Source organism: Siphateles boraxobius, unplaced genomic scaffold (assembly GCF_051911475.1).
Source record: "Siphateles boraxobius isolate OS27281-9 unplaced genomic scaffold, OSU_SipBor_1 89, whole genome shotgun sequence".
NCBI classification, from domain to species: Eukaryota; Metazoa; Chordata; class Actinopteri; order Cypriniformes; family Leuciscidae; genus Siphateles; species Siphateles boraxobius.
The window spans coordinates 527,571-546,071 of NW_027509218.1; the positions used below are offsets into that span (position 1 = coordinate 527,571).

Below are 18,501 nucleotides of genomic sequence, written 5' to 3' on the forward strand. Positions count from 1 at the left end.
TCAGATGAAGAGATTTTGCCTGTTTACATAAAATATCTGTCAGTTCATCTGTCAATTGTTCATTTATTTTATTATTGCAACCATGAATTGAGTTAATTCGTCGCTTTGATAAAATCATCAGTAAATAAAAGGCTAATGTAGTATAGTAAAATAATCCAGGAGCATGACAAATTGTACATGACGCTGTTAGATCAGAATGTAAATTTCCAATTGGTCCCAAATAGTTAACTCGGACTGCTTAATTAAGATTAATTTAATACATAGGCGAAACTGTTTTATTACACTTACAATGTGCCGGTACACTTGATTCGTCAGAAGTTATGTTGATCTCAAAGGATGAGCCATGAGTTAAACCAGTTATGATAGGCGAAAACACATGGCCACCATCAGATGAAGAGATTTTGCCTGTTTACATAAAATATCTGTCATTTCATCTGTTCATTATACACCCAATAGAGTACCTACCCCCTTTTTCACAGTCGCTGGTTACCGGAAGTGTTTTTACTTCCAGAAAACGCCTGTTGCACTCTATAATGTTTCTCATTAAAAATAAATATAAACCACACTAACATGTTACTTGGATGTCCGGTTGTCCTGCAGTGTTTGCTGTCTCTAGAGAGAGAGAGAAAAGGAAAGACCATGTTATTTTAAATGGAAAAAAATCATGCAATCATCCTATAGGCAGTAACGCAGTTCATTACAGTACAATGATGAAGTTTACAGTTCTTTTCCATTCAGGGGAGCATAATATCATAAATATTGAACCATCTGAAAGAAGACGCTTGACGGTGCCCAGCGTCAGAATGTATAACTAAATTATGAGAATGTGAAAAACGCTAGGCTATATAAATAGCTTTGACTTAACTTTTATATATTTTGGTTATCACATTGTGCCATTCATATTTACAGCTTACATTTTAAACAATTTTATCAGGGCAAAGTGCTAAAAGTTAAAATCAAAGACAAAGTAAAGGAAGAATTAAAAAGTAGCCTACCGAAATTTAAAAAGTAAGTAACTGAAGAGGAATAAAATACAGAATAAATAATTAAATAGGCCTATGCACATATAACCATGTTTGACTCAAATAATCTAAATAATATTTAAAACATTTATTTTAAAAGTCCTTTATGGAAACCCCGCAGCGGCCAACTACAGTAAAATGTGATTGGCTGGGGGATATATATATATATATATATATATATATATATATATATATATATATATATATATATATATATATATATATATTCTGAAACGTATATGACGTCAAAAACATTTGATATAGAACATATAACAATGTGTAGGAGCAACAAAGCATGCTATAACAGCAATAGCATGTTTAAAACACTAATGAATTATACCGTCTTTTCCTTATGTGTAAACAATCTTTCACTGTAGCATAAATGAATTATAAAGACAATACTCACTTTTAGACATGTCTTTTGATGAGGTGGTAAGAGGAGTGAGGGTGCAAAAGTTTTTGGTCCAGAAATGATTTGTCTTGGCTGTTTATAAAGAAGAGGCTGGGCAAAATACTCTTGGAAAACGTCAGAGCTGTGTGTCCACAATGTTCTTTCAGTAGGGAATGGAGTCCTCTCACAGCCGTAGCCATGAGGTCATCGTTAACATTTTTTATCACCTCTTGTTTTTTCAGGTTACACATGGCAATAAATTACTGTAGCCGCTTAAGGACTAAGCTGTAAGCCTCCAAAATGGAGGAGGTCAAAGGGCATGCCTCCTACTATATAGATAACCGATAGTATATTCTCAGTAAAGGGGTTCAGCCTGTATGTTTCCACACTGATTAAGGATAGTTCGGGAGATACAAGAAAAGTAAAAAATGATATACACCTTATACGTGCAATAGATCATAGCTACCGTAGAAAAAGTAAGATCATGCTTTGAAATAAGATGAGTAAAATTAAATATGCTGTGTGATGGACCAAAAAAGGTACATCGCGTCTCTGAAAATGTACGGTGGTTTTCTAAATGATACAACGTAATCTAAATAAGAGCAATGTAGAGTCCTGGGATTTCTTAAAAACAAAAACAACAACTACAAAAACAAAAAAACATTGTGACAAACTTTGACAACATGTTTCATGCGGCATGGACAAAAATACTGTTTGAAATAATTTGTATAAGATCTAAGATACCAAAGTACAGTTTTTGCTTTATTTTTTGAACAGACGCTTTAGTAAAAATAATACCTTAGGTTAAATTTATGTAAAATCATTTATATCATACAGAAGTCTTCTAAGAAGATAAATAGAAGATACGATTTTAATAAAACGTTAAAGCTTTGATTTAAACAGTCTTTTAATTTTAAAAGATCTAATTTAAACTTTTAAATGGCACATCCCAGAGGCTCATCTGTCCTGTAACTCCTCTCGTCTCTGTGAGGGGGTCATGCATTCATTTCACCCTGTAGTTTATCACTGAAGGAATAAAAAAGGAATACAATTTTGTTTATGACTTTGGACTGTTTTTATCATTGCATAAAGAACTACATCTTCAGCACTGTGGAAATGTAAGGTATTTATATATATATATAAATTCATTTAGCTAAAACTATGTTTAAATCGTTTGAATTCATTTTAGTAACATACTTTTTATTATTCATTGAGTTATATACGTTATTTATAATCATTTAATTTAAAAATAGAGATTAGTTAATTTTATGGAACCGGGTTACTGTGTGTGTGTGAGAGTAAAACAGTATGTAAAAACAATGTAAAGATGCAGTTTTCTGTGATGGTCGTGTTTAGGTGTACGGGATAGAATATGCTGTTACAGTACAAAAATCATTATGGCTATGACTATATTAATAAACATTATACTTTAGAGCACCATTAAACAAAATCATTCAAAAGATAAATAGAAGATACGACTGTATTACAACGTTTTATTAAGACTTTAAATAATTCATTGAATTGAATTTAAATCTTCTTTTATTTTTCTCACTGTCCCCAGCAATGCGGAGGGTATCATGTAACACACACACACACACACACACACACACACACACACACACACACACACACACACACACACACACACACACACACACATTCCTCCACCACTCTAAATCACAGAGTGTCACAAACGCTGGTGTGGGAGAAAAACACTCAGGGGATATTTTGTATCAAAACTTTAAACTTATTGCATCTTTGTAAATACATTCATACGTTAAAAGGACAATGATGTGTTGGGATTTACTTCTTCAATTCTCTGAAAATGTAAGATGATTTTCTTTATTTTGTGTTCATCTAAAACAAAACAGAACGTTTTCAACTTTAGTTAGTGTGAAAATATTATATTTGTAAATGACTAAATGTAAATTTTATAAATATTTCATTCATATACTTTTAAAGAACAGAATGTGTTTCAACTTTAGTTACTGGGAGATATTTTCTCACTTTCACCCCCCAGCAGGGGGTGCAGGAATAGGGTGGTGTCTCACTCACAGACAGACGCACACACTTAGCGCGGAGACCATGCCTGTCATGCGCTGGTGTTTGAGAGACTGAGGGGAGGGAGGGTGTCATGAACACACACACACACACACACACACACACACACACACACACACACACACACACACACACACATTCCTCCACCACTCTGAATCACAGAGTGTCAAAACACAGAGTGTTTAAAAACTTTAAACTTATTTAATCTGAAATGACTGCTTCAGTAGATTTTTAGTAAGATATTTATTTTTGTTTTGAAAAGATATTGTATTAACCATTTCATTTATATACTTTTTAAAGAACAGAATGTGTTTCAACTTTAGTTACTGGGAGATATTTTCTCACTATCCCCATTTATATAGCGTGCTCAGGAATGCCAGGATATCGGATGACACGCACACACTCACAGACAGACGCACACACACAGTGCGGAGACTGTCAACTTTAATCCAATTCTTCACCATAGTGAAACGGTAAGATGATTTTACTTTTGTAATTCTAATCTATTCTAATCTATATGCGACATTAGAACAATTATTTTCTCACCCCGACACGGAGGGGATTTCCCACACCAAGAAGTTATTTCCCCCGGGGTCAATAGGTCAAAATCAATGGGGCAAAGACAACTGGCAAAGAAAACTGGCAACTTCATATATCATACAAAGGTCAATAGGGTAAAGACAACTGTCAACTTGATCGATCGATAGGTCAAAGGTTAATCCCTACATTAAAGGACCTCCGGAACATCCTCCGGAATGTACTGTCAACTTGATCGATCGATAGGTCAAAGGTTAATCCCTACATTAAGCGACCTCCGGAACAACCCCCTCCGGAAGGTCAAAGGTTAATCCCTACATCAAAGGACCTCCGGAACACCCTCCGGAAGGTCAAAGGTTAGCCCCGCCCACCTGTCAATCATAGGGTCATAAATCATTTTGACATAAGGTGAATCGTATAACTACTACTAACTTATTCCTTTTTGCAATGACAAAACTAACGCTTAAAAAACTGCTGTTGCATTGAACATATGATACGTTAGAATAGAATATAAGCGATTTTGCATTTTTTTGCATTGCATTGCATTCAAGAACTAACTCATTTCTTAGTGCATTAAAGAGATTGCAATGCAATCTGCACGTACGATAAAGCGTTGTGCAGAGAAGAATAACATACAAGCAAGATGCACTTTGCTGCATTGCAATGCATTCAAGAACTAACTCAGCTTGCAGTGCATTGAAGATATGTGCAACGGAATCTGCTAATGCTATGCATTGGACATACGATCAAGCATTTTCCATTGAAGAATAACATATAAGCAAGATGCACTTTGTTGCATTGCAATGAACTCAATGACTAACTCATTTTGTAGTGCAGTAAAGAGATGTGCAATACAATATGCTATTTTTGTTGTTTCATTCATTGCATAAAATGTCTAACTCATTCCTTTGTGTAATGAAAAATATGCTCTTTTATTGCATTGCAATGCATTTAAGAACTAAATCATTCCGTAGTTCATTGAATAGATTGTAATGCAGATTTTTGCTGTTTTATAATAAAACTAATAACAATTTTAAGGTAGCCTATGTCGTGCTCTTAACGCCAGACAGTAGTCCATATCGGACCTTTTTTTATTATTTATTTATTTATTTATTTTAAAAATAATTAAGTTTTCTGCAGACATATAAAGGGTGTTACAAACAACAGATGTAAAATGAAACAAGGTGTCTGAAAGAGAGAGAAAAGAAAGAAATCAACAAAACAGTTCCGCACATCAATATAGAGCCTCAACAAACAACCCCCCCCCCCCCCCCACCCCACCCCTAAGGCCACTCATAGCTCTCACGTAAATACATTTTTTTTTAAAAAATTAAAAATTAAAAAAAAATTAATAATAATAAAAATAAAAATAAATTATATATATATATATATATATATATATATATATATATATATATTGCAATCTCTCTTATCCAATCATCATGTGATGGAGGAGAAGCATGCTTCCATTTAGGGAGGATGGCACTCCTGGCTAGCAAAGTAGTAAAGGCAATGACGCAGTGCGCTGTAGCTGGTATACTTCTGATTGGGGAAAGGCCGAACAGGACAGTTAAGGAATTAGGGATAAAAGTGTAATTGATAGCCTGTGAGAGAGTTCTGAAAATGTCGGACCAGTCTGATAGCACCGGGCATGACTTGAACATGTGAAGATGATCGGCTGGGGATTGTCTGCATCTGTTACAGGCACCACTTCTGTTAGGAATTTTTTTTTGCCAGTCTGGCATTAGTGAAATGGGCTCTGTGAAGCACTTTACATTGTATTAGGGCATGTCTAGCACAAATAGATGAAGAGTGAACTAAACTAAAGATGTTTTTCCACTGGTCATCGGAAATGTCAATGCCCAAATCTTGCTTCCACGTTAGCTTAAGGGAGTAAATCGAAGAAGGGGTTAAGGAGATTATTTTACCATAAATTATTGAAATCGGTCGTCTTTGACCAGAGTCAAGGGTGAGAATTGAGTCAATTTCTGATTCGGGTGGACGATTGGGAAAATGGGGAAATAACTTTTGAATAAAGTGCTTTACTTGAAAAAAACCAGAAAAAGATGACTATTAGGAAGGTTAAATTTAGCTGATAAAGAAGAGAAAGAGAAGACTTTGTTTTCATACAAGTCGTTTAGAGTAGAGAGACCCTTAGCTGCCCAAATATCAAAGAAGCTGTCTGCAAGAGACGGGGAAAATAAGTGATTATTTGAAATTGGCATATGAATCGATGCTCTATGTAGACCAAATTGTTTCCTGAATTGATGCCAAATCTTAATAGTATTAATAACTATTGGATTGCTCGAGATTGTGTGGACCCCAAGGGGAAGCTGGGAGCTGATGTTAGAAAGTAAATAACGAGAGCAAGATATCTCTATATGCACCCAGGGCGGACTAGAGGCACAACTTTTAAGGCCAACCCAATATAGTAATTTATGAATGTTACATGCCCAAAAGTAGTATCGAAAATTTGGCAGGGCTAAACCCCCTTCAGATTTGGGAAGCTCATACCGGACCTTTTGAACTTTTTTTTCTGGTCCAAGGCTCTTCAAATGGTTTAATAGCTATTCATCATTGTGTGTTAAGTCCGCCAGAAAGTAGTCCAACTTTTTTCTGGTCAAATGGTCCTCAAAACGTTTTAAACAATATAAACTTGTAGACTCCTTCTGATGTTAAATCAGCCATACAGAGATCCGTTTTTGACCTACAGAACATATTTCAGGACACAAAGTTCTTGAACAATACATGCTGGAAGTTCATATCTGACATATTGATCCTTTTTCGTTAAAAGGCTCTTTCTGATGTTAAGTCCGCCAGACAGTAGTCTATATCGGACCTTTAGAACTTTTTTCTTGTCAAAGGGGCCTCAAAAGGTTTAAAAACTATATAAACTTACAGACGCTATCTGATGTTAAGTCCGCCAGACAGTAGCCAATATCGGACCGTTTTAACTTTTTATCGAGTCAAAAAGGCTCCTCAGAAGGTTCAAAAGAGCTTGGTATCCTTGTTTTGGTCTCTTTCTGATGTTTAAAGTCAAATCCGCCAGACAGTAGCCCATATCGGGGACGTTTGAACTTTTTTTTCTGGTCATAAAGGCTCCTCAAAAGGTTCAAAAGAGCTCGGTATCCTTCTTATGGGCTTTTTGTGATGTTAAAAGTCAAGTCCGCCAGACAGTAGCCCATATCGGGGCCGTTTTAACTTTTTTTTTCTGGTCAAAAAGGCTCCTCAAAAGGTTCAAAAGAGCTTCGTATCCTTCTTGTGGGCTCTTTCTGATGTTAAAAGTTAAGTCCGCCGGACATTAGCCCATATCGGGGAAATTTGAAAATTATTTTCTGGTCAAAAAGGCTCCTCAAAAGGTGAAAAAGAGCTTCGTATCCTTCTTGTGGGCTCTTTCTGATGTAAAAGGTCAAGTCCGCTAGATAGTAGCACACAGTAGACCATATTGGGGCCGTTTGAACTTTTTTTCTGGTCAAAAAGGCTCCTCAAAAGGTTCAAAGGAGCTTCGTATCCTTGTGGGCTCTTTCTGATGTTAAAAGTCAAGCCCGTTAGACAGTAGCCCATATCGGGGCCGTTGGAACTTTTTTTCTGGTCGAAAAGGCTTCCAAAAAGGTTCAAAAGAGTTCCGTATTCTTCTTATGGGGTCTTTCTGATGTTAAAAGTCAAGTTCGCCAGACTGTAGTCCATATCGGACCGTTTTGATATTTTTTTTTGGTCAAAAAGGTTCAAAAGGTTTTCCTCAAAAGGTTCAAAAGAGCTTTGTATCCTTCCTATGGGCTCTTTCTGAAATTAAAAGTCAAGTTGCCAGACAGTAGCCAATATCGGGGCCGTTTGAACTTTTTTTCTAGTCTAAAGGCTACTCAAAAGGTGTAAAAGAGCTTGGTATCCTTCTTATTTGCTCTTTCTGATATTAAAAGTAAACTCAGCAAAACAGTAGCCCATATCGGGGCCATTTGAACTTTTATTTTCTGGTCAAAAAGGCTCCTCAAAAGGTTAAAAAGAGCTTTGTATCCTTCTTGTGGGCTCTGTCTGATGTTAAAAGTCAAGTCCGCCAGACAGTAGTCCATATCGGACCGTTTGAACCTTTTTTCTGGTTTGAACTTTTTTTCTGGTCAAAAAGGCTCCTCAAAAGCTTCAAAAGAGCTTCGTATTCTGCTTAAGGGCTCTTTCTGATATTAAAAGTCAAGTCTGCCAGACAGTAGCCCATATCGGGTCCGTTTGAACTTTTTTTCTGGTCAAAAAGGTTCCTCAAAAAGTTCAAAAGAGCTTCATATCCTTCTTATGGGCTCTTTCTGATGTTAAAAGTCAAGTCCGCCAGACAGTAGCCCACAGTAGCCCATATCGGGGCCGTTTTAACTTTTTTATCTGGTCAAAAAGGCTCCTCAAAAGGTTCAGAAGAGCTTCATATCCTTCTTATGGGCACTTTCTGATGTTAAAAGTCAAGTCCGCCAGACAGCAGCCCGTATCGGGGCCGTTTGAACTTTTCTCTGGTCAAAAAGGCTCCTCAAAAGGTGCAAAAGAGCTTCGTATCCTGCTTATGGGCTCTTTCTGATGTTAAAAGTCAAGTCCGCCAGAAAGTAGCCCATATCGGGGCCGTTTGAACTTTTTTTTCTGGTCAAAAAGGCTCCTCAAAATGTTCAAAAGAGCTTCGTATCCTTCTTGTGGATGCTTTCTGATGTTAAAAGTCAACTCAGCCAGACAGCAAGCCCATATCGGGCCGTTTGAACTTATTTTTTTTGGTCAAAAAGGCTCCTCAAAAGGTTCAAAAGAGAGACGTATGAAATTTTTTTCTGGTCAAAAAGGCTCCACAAATGGTTTAAAGGAGCTTTGTATCCTTCTTATAGGCTGTTTCTTATGTTAAAAGTCAAGTCCGCCAGACAGTAGCCCATATCGGACCGTTTGAACTTTTTTTTCTGGTCAAAAAGGCTCTCTCAAAAGGTTCAAAAGAGCTTCGTATCCTTCTTGTGGATTCTTTCTGATGTTAAAAGTCAACTCAGCCAGACAGCAAGCCCATATGGGGCCGTTTGAACTTTTTTTTCTGGTCAAAAAGGCTCCTCAAAAGGTTCAAAGGAGCATCGTATCCTTCTTGTGGGCTCTATGATGTTAAAAGTCAAGTCCGCCAGACAGTAGTCCATATCAGACCGTTTGAACCTTTTTTCTGGTTTGAACTTTTTTTCTGGTCAAAAAGGCTTCTCAAAAGGTTCAAAAGAGCTTTGTATCCTTCTTATGGGCTATTTCTGATGTTAAAGTCAAGTCCACCAGACAGTAGCCCATATCGGGGCCGCTTGAACTTTTTTTTCTGGTCAAAAAGGCTCCTCAAAATGTTCAAAAGAGCTTCGTATCCTTCTTGTGGATTCTTTCTGATTTTAAAAGTCAACTCAGCCAGACAGCAAGCCCAAATCGGGCCGTTTGAACTTTTTTTTCTGGTCAAAAAGGCTCCTCAAAAGGTTCAAAGGAGCATCGTATCCTTCTTGTGGGCTCTATGATGTTAAAAGTCATGTCCGCCAGACAGTAGTCCATTTCGGACCATTTGAACTTTTTTTCTGGTTTGAACTTTTTTCTGGTCAAAAAAGCTAGTCAAAAGGTTCAAAAGAGCTTCGTATCCTTCTTATGGGCTCGTTCTGATGTTAAAAGTCAAGTCCGCCAGACTTTAGCCCATATCGGGGCCGTTTGAACTTTTTTTTCAGTCATAAAGGCTCCTCAAAAGGTTCAAAAGAGCTTGTTATCCTTCTTATGGGCTCTTTCTGATGTTCAAAGTCCAGTCCGCTAGAGAGTAGCCCATATCGGGGCCGTTTGAACTTTTTTTCTGGTCAAAAAGGCTCCTCAGAAGGTTCAAAAGAGCTTCGTATCCTTCTTATGGGCTCTTTCTGATGTTAAAAGTCCATTCCACCAGACAGTAGTCCATATCGGACCATCTAAACTTTTTTTCTGGTCAAAAAGGCTCCTCAAAAGGTTAAAAAGAGCTTTGTATCCTTCTTATGGGCTCTTTCTGATGTTAAAAGTCAAGTCCGCCAGACAGTAGCCGATATCGGGGCCATTTGAACTTTTTTTCTGGTCAAAAAGGCTCATCAGAAGGTGCAAAAGAGCTTCGTATCCTGCTTATGGGCTCTTTCTGATGTTAAAAGTCAAGTCCGCCAGACAGTAGTCCATATCGGACCGTTTGAACCTTTTTTCTGGTTTGAACAATTTTTCTGGTCAAAAAGGCTTCTCAAAAGGTTCAAAAGAGCTTTGTATCCTTCTTTTGGGCTCTTTCTGATGTTAAAAGTCAAGTCCGCCAGACAGTAGCCCATATCGGGGCCGTTTGAACTTTTTTTTCTGGTCAAATAGGCTCCTAAAAATGTTCAAAAGAGCTTCGTATCCTTCTTGTGGATTCTTTCTGATGTTAAAAGTCAACTCAGCCAGACAGCAAGCCCATATCGGGCCGTTTGAACTTTTTTTTTTTGGTCAAAAAGGCTCCTCAAAATGTTCAAAAGAGAGACGTATGACATTTTTTTCTGGTCAAAAAGGCTCCACAAATGGTTTAAAGGAGCTTTGTATCCTTCTTATAGGCTGTTTCTTATGTTAAAAGTCAAGTCCGCCAGACAGTAGCCCATATCGGACCGTTGAAACTTTTTTATCTGGTCAAAAAGGCTCCCTCAAAAGGTTCAAAAGAGCTTCGTATCCTTCTTGCGGATTCTTTCTGATGTTAAAAGTCAACTCAGCCAGACAGCAAGCCCATATGGGGCCGTTTGAACTTTTTTTTCTGGTCAAAAAGGCTCCTCAAAAGGTTCAAAGGAGCATCGTATCCTTCTTGTGGGCTCTATGATGTTAAAAGTCAAGTCCGCCAGACAGTAGCCCGCAGTAGCCCATATCAGAGCCTTTTTAACGTTTTTATCTGGTCAAAAAGGCTCCTCAAAAGGTTCAAAAGAGCTTCATATCCTTCTTATGGGCTCTTTCTGATGTTAAAAGTCAAGTCCGCCAGACAGCAGCCCATATCGGGGCCGTTTGAATTTTTCTCTGGTCAAAAAGGCTCCTCAAAAGGTGCAAAAGAGCTTCGTATCCTGCTTATGGGCTCTTTCTGATGTTAAAAGTCAAGTCCGCCAGACAGTAGTCCATATCGGACCGTTTGAACCTTTTTTCTGGTTTGAACTTTTTTTCTGGTCAAAAAGGCTTCTCAAAAGGTTCAAAAGAGCTTTGTATCCTTCTTATGGGCTATTTCTGATGTTAAAAGTCAAGTCCGCCAGACAGTAGCCCATATCGGGGCAGTTTGAAAAATTTTTTCTTGTCAAAAAGGCTCCTCAAAATGTTCAAAAGAGCTTCGTATTCTTCTTGTGGATTCTTTCTGATGTTAAAAGTCAACTCAGCCAGACAGCAAGCCCATATCGGTCCGTTTCAGCTTTTTTTTTTGGTCAAAAAGGCTCCTCAAAATGTTCAAAAGAGAGACGTTTCAAATTTTTTTCTGGTCAAAAAGAATCCACAAATGGTTTAAAGGAGCTTCGTATCCTTCTTATGGGCTGTTTCTTATGTTAAAAGTCAAGTCCGCCAGACAGTAGCCCATATCGGACCGTTTGAACTTTTTTTTTCTGGTCAAAAAGGCTCTCTCAAAAGGTTCAAAAGAGCTTCGTATCCTTCTTGTGGATTCATTCTGATGTTAAAAGTCAACTCAGCCAGACAGCAAGCCCATATCGGGCCGTTTGAACTTTTTTTTTCTGGTCAAAAAGGCTCCTCAAAAGGTTCAAATGAGCATCGTATCCTTCTTGTGGGCTCTATGATGTTAAAAGTCATGTCCGCCAGACAGTAGTCCATTTCAGACCGTTTGAACTTTTTTTCTGGTTTGAACTTTTTTCTGGTCAAAAAAGCTAGTCAAAAGGTTCAAAAGAGCTTCATATCCTTCTTATGCGCTTGTTCTGATGTTAAAAGTCAAGTCTGCCAGACTTTAGCCCATATCGGGGCCGTTTGAACTTTTTTTTCAGTCATAAAGGCTCCTCAAAAGGTTCAAAAGAGCTTGGTATCCTTCTTATGGGCTCTTTCTGATGTTCAAAGTCAAGTCCGCTAGAGAGTAGCCCATATCGGGGCCGTTTGAACTTTTTTATCTGGTCAAAAAATGCTCCTCAAAAGGTTCAAAAGAGCTGTGTATCCTTCTTATGGGCTCTTTCTGATGTTAAAAGTCAAGTCCACCAGACTAACCGATATCGGGGCCGTTTGAACTTTTTTTCTGGTCAAAAAGGCTCCTCAGAAGGTTCAAAAGAGCTTTGTATCCTTCTTATGGGCTCTTTCTGATGTTCAAAGTCAAGTCCGCTAGAGAGTAGCCCATATCGGGGCCGTTTGAACTTTTTTATCTGGTCAAAAAATGCTCCTCAAAAGGTTCAAAAGAGCTGTGTATCCTTCTTATGGGCTCTTTCTGATGTTAAAAGTCAAGTCCACCAGACTAACCGATATCGGGCCGTTTGAACTTTTTTTCTGGTCAAAAAGGCTCCTCAGAAGGTTCAAAAGAGCTTTGTATCCTTCTTATGGGCTCTTTCTGATGTTAAAAGTCCATTCCACCAGACAGTAGTCCATATCGGACCATCTAAACTTTTTTTCTGGTCAAAAAGGCTCCTCAAAAGGTTCAAAAGAGCTTTGTATCCTTCTTATGGGCTCTTTCTGATGTTAAAAGTCAAGTCCGCCAGACAGTAGCCCATATCGGGGACATTTGAAAATTCTTTTCTGGTCAAAAAGGCTCCTTAAAAGGTGCAAAAGAGCTTCGTATCCTTCTTCTGGGCTTTTTCTGATGTTAAAGGCCAAGTTCACCAGACAGTAGCCCATATTGGGCCGTTTTTAACTTTTTTTTCTGGTCATAAAGGCTCCTCAAAAGGTGCAAAAGAGCTTGGTATCCTTCTTATGGACTCTTTCTGACGTTAAAAGTCAAGCCCGCCATACAGTAGCCCATATCCAACCCAGTCTCTTACTATTGCGTATCTATACCACGAGTTTTCATTTTCATTTTGCGTAGTATTTACACGCCAAAGTCACATTTTGCGTTCATATGGTACGCAAAATCCTCCCGTTAAACTTCTATTGATGGAAAGTGCGTATGCATTGCACGTAGAAATGTATTATAGGCAACGTCATCGTTCCGCCCCTTCAATTCGTACGAAGAATCACGATTTCATCTCGTGCAGGTGCCGAAGTGGCATGTAGCCTATTCGTTTTTTTGTTTTGTTTTTTTACAGAAACATAACTCATTATCTCTAATGGGGGCGAATGTTGTTACTACATCTAATATTACACGCTTGCTCATTAAAAGTCGGGGGATTGTTTTTACAGTTTAATTCTAAACAATCCATTTCCGGGGATTTTTTTATTTATTATTATTATTATTTTTTGTGCAGAATTTTCAATATTTCAAAGTGAATAATTTATGCTAGTTATAGTAGTTATTTATCTGTCTGCTTTATTTATTCTGCTCTCTGCTTTTGTCTTTTTAGCGTGTACTGACTACACGCATTTTTTATTCTTTGTTTGTGATTGTATTTGGAATGGTAAAAGTATTAACTAATAATAATAATAATTATAATAATATTAATAATAATAATAATAATACAAATAAATAAATTCATAAAAAAAAAAAACATTCTCACTCCCAAAGCGTCAACAGCTAAAGCATGGTCAAGCGCCCGAGGCGTCACGTGGCAGACTCTATGACACTCTATGACGCATTAGGAACTCCCTTTCAATGGGAAACCTGTGGCGTGAATTGATATATAAGATATCTAACCCTCATGATTATTATTTATTTATTTATTTATTTATTTATTTATTTTATTTTCCTTCTTCATTCCTCCTTAGTTTTATTTGTTTTAGCCTTTTTACAGTCTATGGTTTTAGCACTGATATTTTGTATGTTCAGATGACATTGTAAATATTATTGTATTTTGTATTGTCATTTTTGTAATTCTGATACAAAATTGTATAGCATGTTTGTCATCTCTGTATTGTTTGCAAGCATAATAAATTTTTTTTTTTTTAAATAAAAAACAAACCTGTGGCGTGAATAACAGACGCGAATTTTATCAGTAGGAAATAGCGCTGAAGAAGTCTCATTCCGAACACATCGCGAAATTTGGCATCAGGTCACGCGTGCCAGATGTTGGTAAGTAGTCGTAAATACGCTGTCCAAATAATGTTTGTTATAATATATTTTCTGTTTGTCGATATTAATCAAAGTAGCTCTCTCATGTTCAGTCACTGCATTATATCTGTCATCTCCACGGCGGCTTTGCGTTTCATTGGTTTCTAATTCAAAACACATTACTAAACTAACGTGATTAAACACTGTCTGTCACGTGACGTGCTATATAGGCCTACACCTTCAATCAGTTAATCATATAATATGATATATTCATATCAGGTTCAAAGTAGTACAATTAGTTCCAACGTGGTATTTGTAGTAGAAGCACAGTAAAAACAACACTTACCATGCTCTTACCACAGTAACCTTAGTTTTACTGTTATAGATAACTTATAGTAAAGGAAAGTAACCACAAAACTTACCATGCTTTTACCACAGTATTTGCAGTTTTAATGTGTCATTTGTTGTAAATGTACAGTAACCACAACACTTACCATGCTTTTACCACAGTATTTGCAGTTTTAATGTTTCATTTGTTGAAAATGTACAGTAACCTCAACACTTACCATGCTTTTACCACAGTATTTGCAGTTTTAATGTGTCATTTGTTGTAAATGTACAGTAACCACAACACTTACCATGCTTTTACCACAGTATTTGCAGTTTTAATGTGTCATTTGTTGTAAATGTACAGTAACCACAACACTTAACATGCTTTTACCACAGTAACCTTAGTTTTACTGTGATACTGTGATATAGGTGTAGTATAGTAAAAGGACAGTTACCACAAAACTTACCATGCTTTTACCTCTGGTAGTTTTAAAGTAATATTTGTTATAAATGCATAGAAACCACAACACTTACCATGCTTTAATGCCTAATAATTTAAAATCCCAGAATTGTAAGGTAAATCTGTAATTTTTCCTTTAAATAATCCTATATATTATACATAATGATATTTTATTTTCTCTTTTTTCAGCTGAAAAGACCAAAAGGGCCTTTCGGACTCAGTCAGCTCATTATTGTTTGAGGAGAAGTAAACGGGAGACGAAAAGCTACAAAGGCAAATATTCACAATGGTATGTATGTGTTGGTTTTAACCTGTAATCAAACATTTTATCAAGCATTTGTTGTTTCTTAAACCCTTTCTTATAAAACTCATAGCCCAATCAGTACAAACATAGTCTCTAAGTCTTAATAATTCACAAGACTTAACAAGTTCTCAGATTCATACGATGCTCGTACATATTTATATACTCCTACATAATCCTGCTGCTTTTACTCCTCCAGCTGTCATTGGCTACTGCCTCAATTCCTGTACATATTTATCGCGATATTTGAAAATCAGTTGCACCCCTTCTTGGAAAGTAGTCGGATGCCCCACACACTGTGAGAAAGTTTATATTAATTGCATTGTATTATTTAAAATTATTACAAATTGGACCCTGTCTGTTCATGTTCTAATGATACATGATGTCTCCACACCTCATAACTTTCCTCTGTTTGCAAGAGTGGAAAAGCTAATCTGACTTGTCACACGACATCAGATACTCGATTATTGTGTCATGATCAGATCAGTTACACCACTGATAACTTTCCCGTTTGCATGTAAATCGTGTTATTTTTAAACAAATTCATATGATTATTGTTTGCTATTAATGACATACTTTTAATCATGCCCACATATCAGTAAACTTATTACATAAATTCATTTAACATTTAATTATGCAACACTCTATACAGAAATAAATCCTACAGTTATATATAAACTTTCTACTTGCATGTAATGTATTAAAATTACCTTCCTTTCTGTTTTGCAGGATTACTTAGTCCTTTTTTAAAGCTCTACAACATCAAACTCAACAGATCTTTTAAGAGCCGACCCTCACTAGAGCTCCTGTACTAGTGAGTCTCAGTGAATCTTGCCGTGATCAGCCCTTCCCAGGTAAAGTTTCTACAATATTTCAATCAGTATTTACTCATCAAATGCTCTCTCTTGAATCATATGGTAAAATAACTTCTTTATAACTGTCTTAATTTATATGTTTTAAGAACAATAGTAATTGCACATAGAGTAAGTAGAGACTTTTTTTGTTTTACAGCAGAGAAGGAAGACCAGTCCTTATATCAACGCAAGCTAATCGAATGAATCCTTTGTTTCGGTGAGGAAGGAACATCCGGTGCCCAAAGACAGAAAGGTGCGCGAGTCCATTGGTATGTCTTGTATTGAAACAATGCTGTAATATGTAGTACATAATTTGATGTTGAAAATTTTACATTGTACAGATTATAACCTGGTTTTTGACCAAGTGAAGCTCTTGAAACAAGTGACAGAAGAGTACGTTGTCTTGAAGGAAATCAAGCATCACTGGCAAAGGCTCAAAAGAGACCATGCCTTTCTAAAATATCTTTTAAAACAGGTTACTGTTGATATGGGTAAAACTGTTTTTTTTTCAGTACTTAACTTATATTACAGGTGAAACTCGAAAAATTAGAATATCGTGCAAAAGTTAATTTATTTCAGAAAATTCAACTTAAAAGGTGAAACTAATATATTATATAGACTCATTCATTACATGCAAAGTAAGATATTTCAAGCCTTTATTTGTTATAATTTTGATAATTATGGCTTACAGCTATGAAAACCTTTTCACAATATTCTAATTTTGACTTTGGATAATTATGGTTTACAGCTTTGAAAACCCCAAATTATAACAAATAAAGGCTTAAAATATCTCACTTTGCATGTAATGAGTCTATATAATATATTAGTTTCACCTTTTAAGTTGAATTGAATTAACTTCTGCACGATATTCTAATTTTAGTGCTGCAATTTTATATATATATAATACTTCAATGTGTATATAATATAATGTACTGACTGCTGCTTTGTAAATTTAAATAAGGAACAGGCAACTCTGGCCCTTTTGCGTTCTCCTTTTTGAGGTGGAGAGATTTTACCTCCAACCCTAATTGAGCACACCTGACATTTTAACCAAAGTCTTCAGGTTTACTTAAGTTATAGACAATTTAAACTTAAGTAAATCTAAGCTAAATCTACAGGACAGTGGATGCTGAGGGCTAGAGTAGCCCATCACTGCTTTAAATAACACACAACACAAGCTGACCTGACTGTCCATTAAACAGCTTCATTTGAATTGTTTGTGTTTTTTGTTTTACTTTCAGACCAGGACTGGAGAACACCTGACGATGGGATGTTGAAACTTCTTCCTCTGAGAAAAAGCTACACCACATCAGTGATCACATCTTCTGTTCATCAGTTATACTGTACGGCACAACTGAACAAACTGTTTAGATGAGGAAGAAGAACATGAACACGATAGAGACGTACAGGGAAGAGCAAGAAACCAGTTTGGCTGTGATAATGAATCATTATTTTCCAACACAATATCAAATCTGTTTTCTGTATCATAGGTGACTGAATATGATTCTCTGGCACGCATTTGTGTGGCTTCAGCAGCTGTGAATGGATTAATATGATGTTAATGTATTTTTGAAGACCCATTATTATTTATCTTGAATCTCATTTGTCTTTATGCTACTTCATCAACTTTATGCTGTGTCCTCCAATAAACTATTGTGTAATAAAGTATGGTGAATATTGTGTATTGAAAGTGGTGTTTGGTACAGAAAATGTAATATTTTATTTGAGAAATTTTAATTTCTTATGAGTTTTGTTCATAATTTAAAAATAAACGGGACATAAACATTTTTGATCTGGTTAATGATATTTGGGACAACGATGCACTAAAAGTTGCACATACTTGCATGTTGTGAGAAGTATGCCAGTTTTCAGTGAAATAAATGGAAGGTGTGTGAATAACAAGAGGCTGCAGTGGGTTATATTACTACAAACACTTCAATCATAATTGAAGATGATCCATGTTGATCATTCTAGTACATCTACTGCATTTAGTATGAAATCATAGATATTACTGATGTCAGGCATATAAGAAGCAATCAGAGGGGGTGAAAAGGAAATTTTGGCACTGTTTCTTTGTTGTTTGATTGAATGGTCCATTATCCTTGTGTAATAGTAAAGTGTAAGTATATAAATTGATTTTTGTTTACTGCCAACACTGGAAATATGATAATGACAAGTTGTTGCAGGTTCATCAATTATATTTATTGGTTTTCATACAAAAAAAAAGCAAATACATATTAATTATTATTATTGTTTTATATTACAGCATTTCTTTTAAATATTTCCAGAAGGTCTCACAATACCCATCAAAACCTAATACAAGCATGATGTTAAAATAGAAAAGGGGGGAAAAGATCAATAGTCTGGTATTTCAATTTGACTAAACAAAGTTTGTTGTCCATGATGAGGAGAATAGATGTGTGTAGATTGCACTGGCCTTCCACCCTCAGGGGCC

General features: G+C 36.3%; 1 long non-coding RNA gene across 1 annotated transcript; it reads left to right on the forward strand.

The window, feature by feature from the left end:
* The first annotated feature begins 15,013 nt into the window (after positions 1-15,013).
* LOC143731967 (uncharacterized) lies at positions 15,014-17,681 on the forward strand. Its single transcript, XR_013201022.1, has 4 exons — positions 15,014-15,180; positions 15,922-16,046; positions 16,204-16,315; positions 17,288-17,681. It is a non-coding gene; the product is annotated as an uncharacterized LOC143731967 (long non-coding RNA).
* The last annotated feature ends 820 nt before the right edge of the window (positions 17,682-18,501 follow it).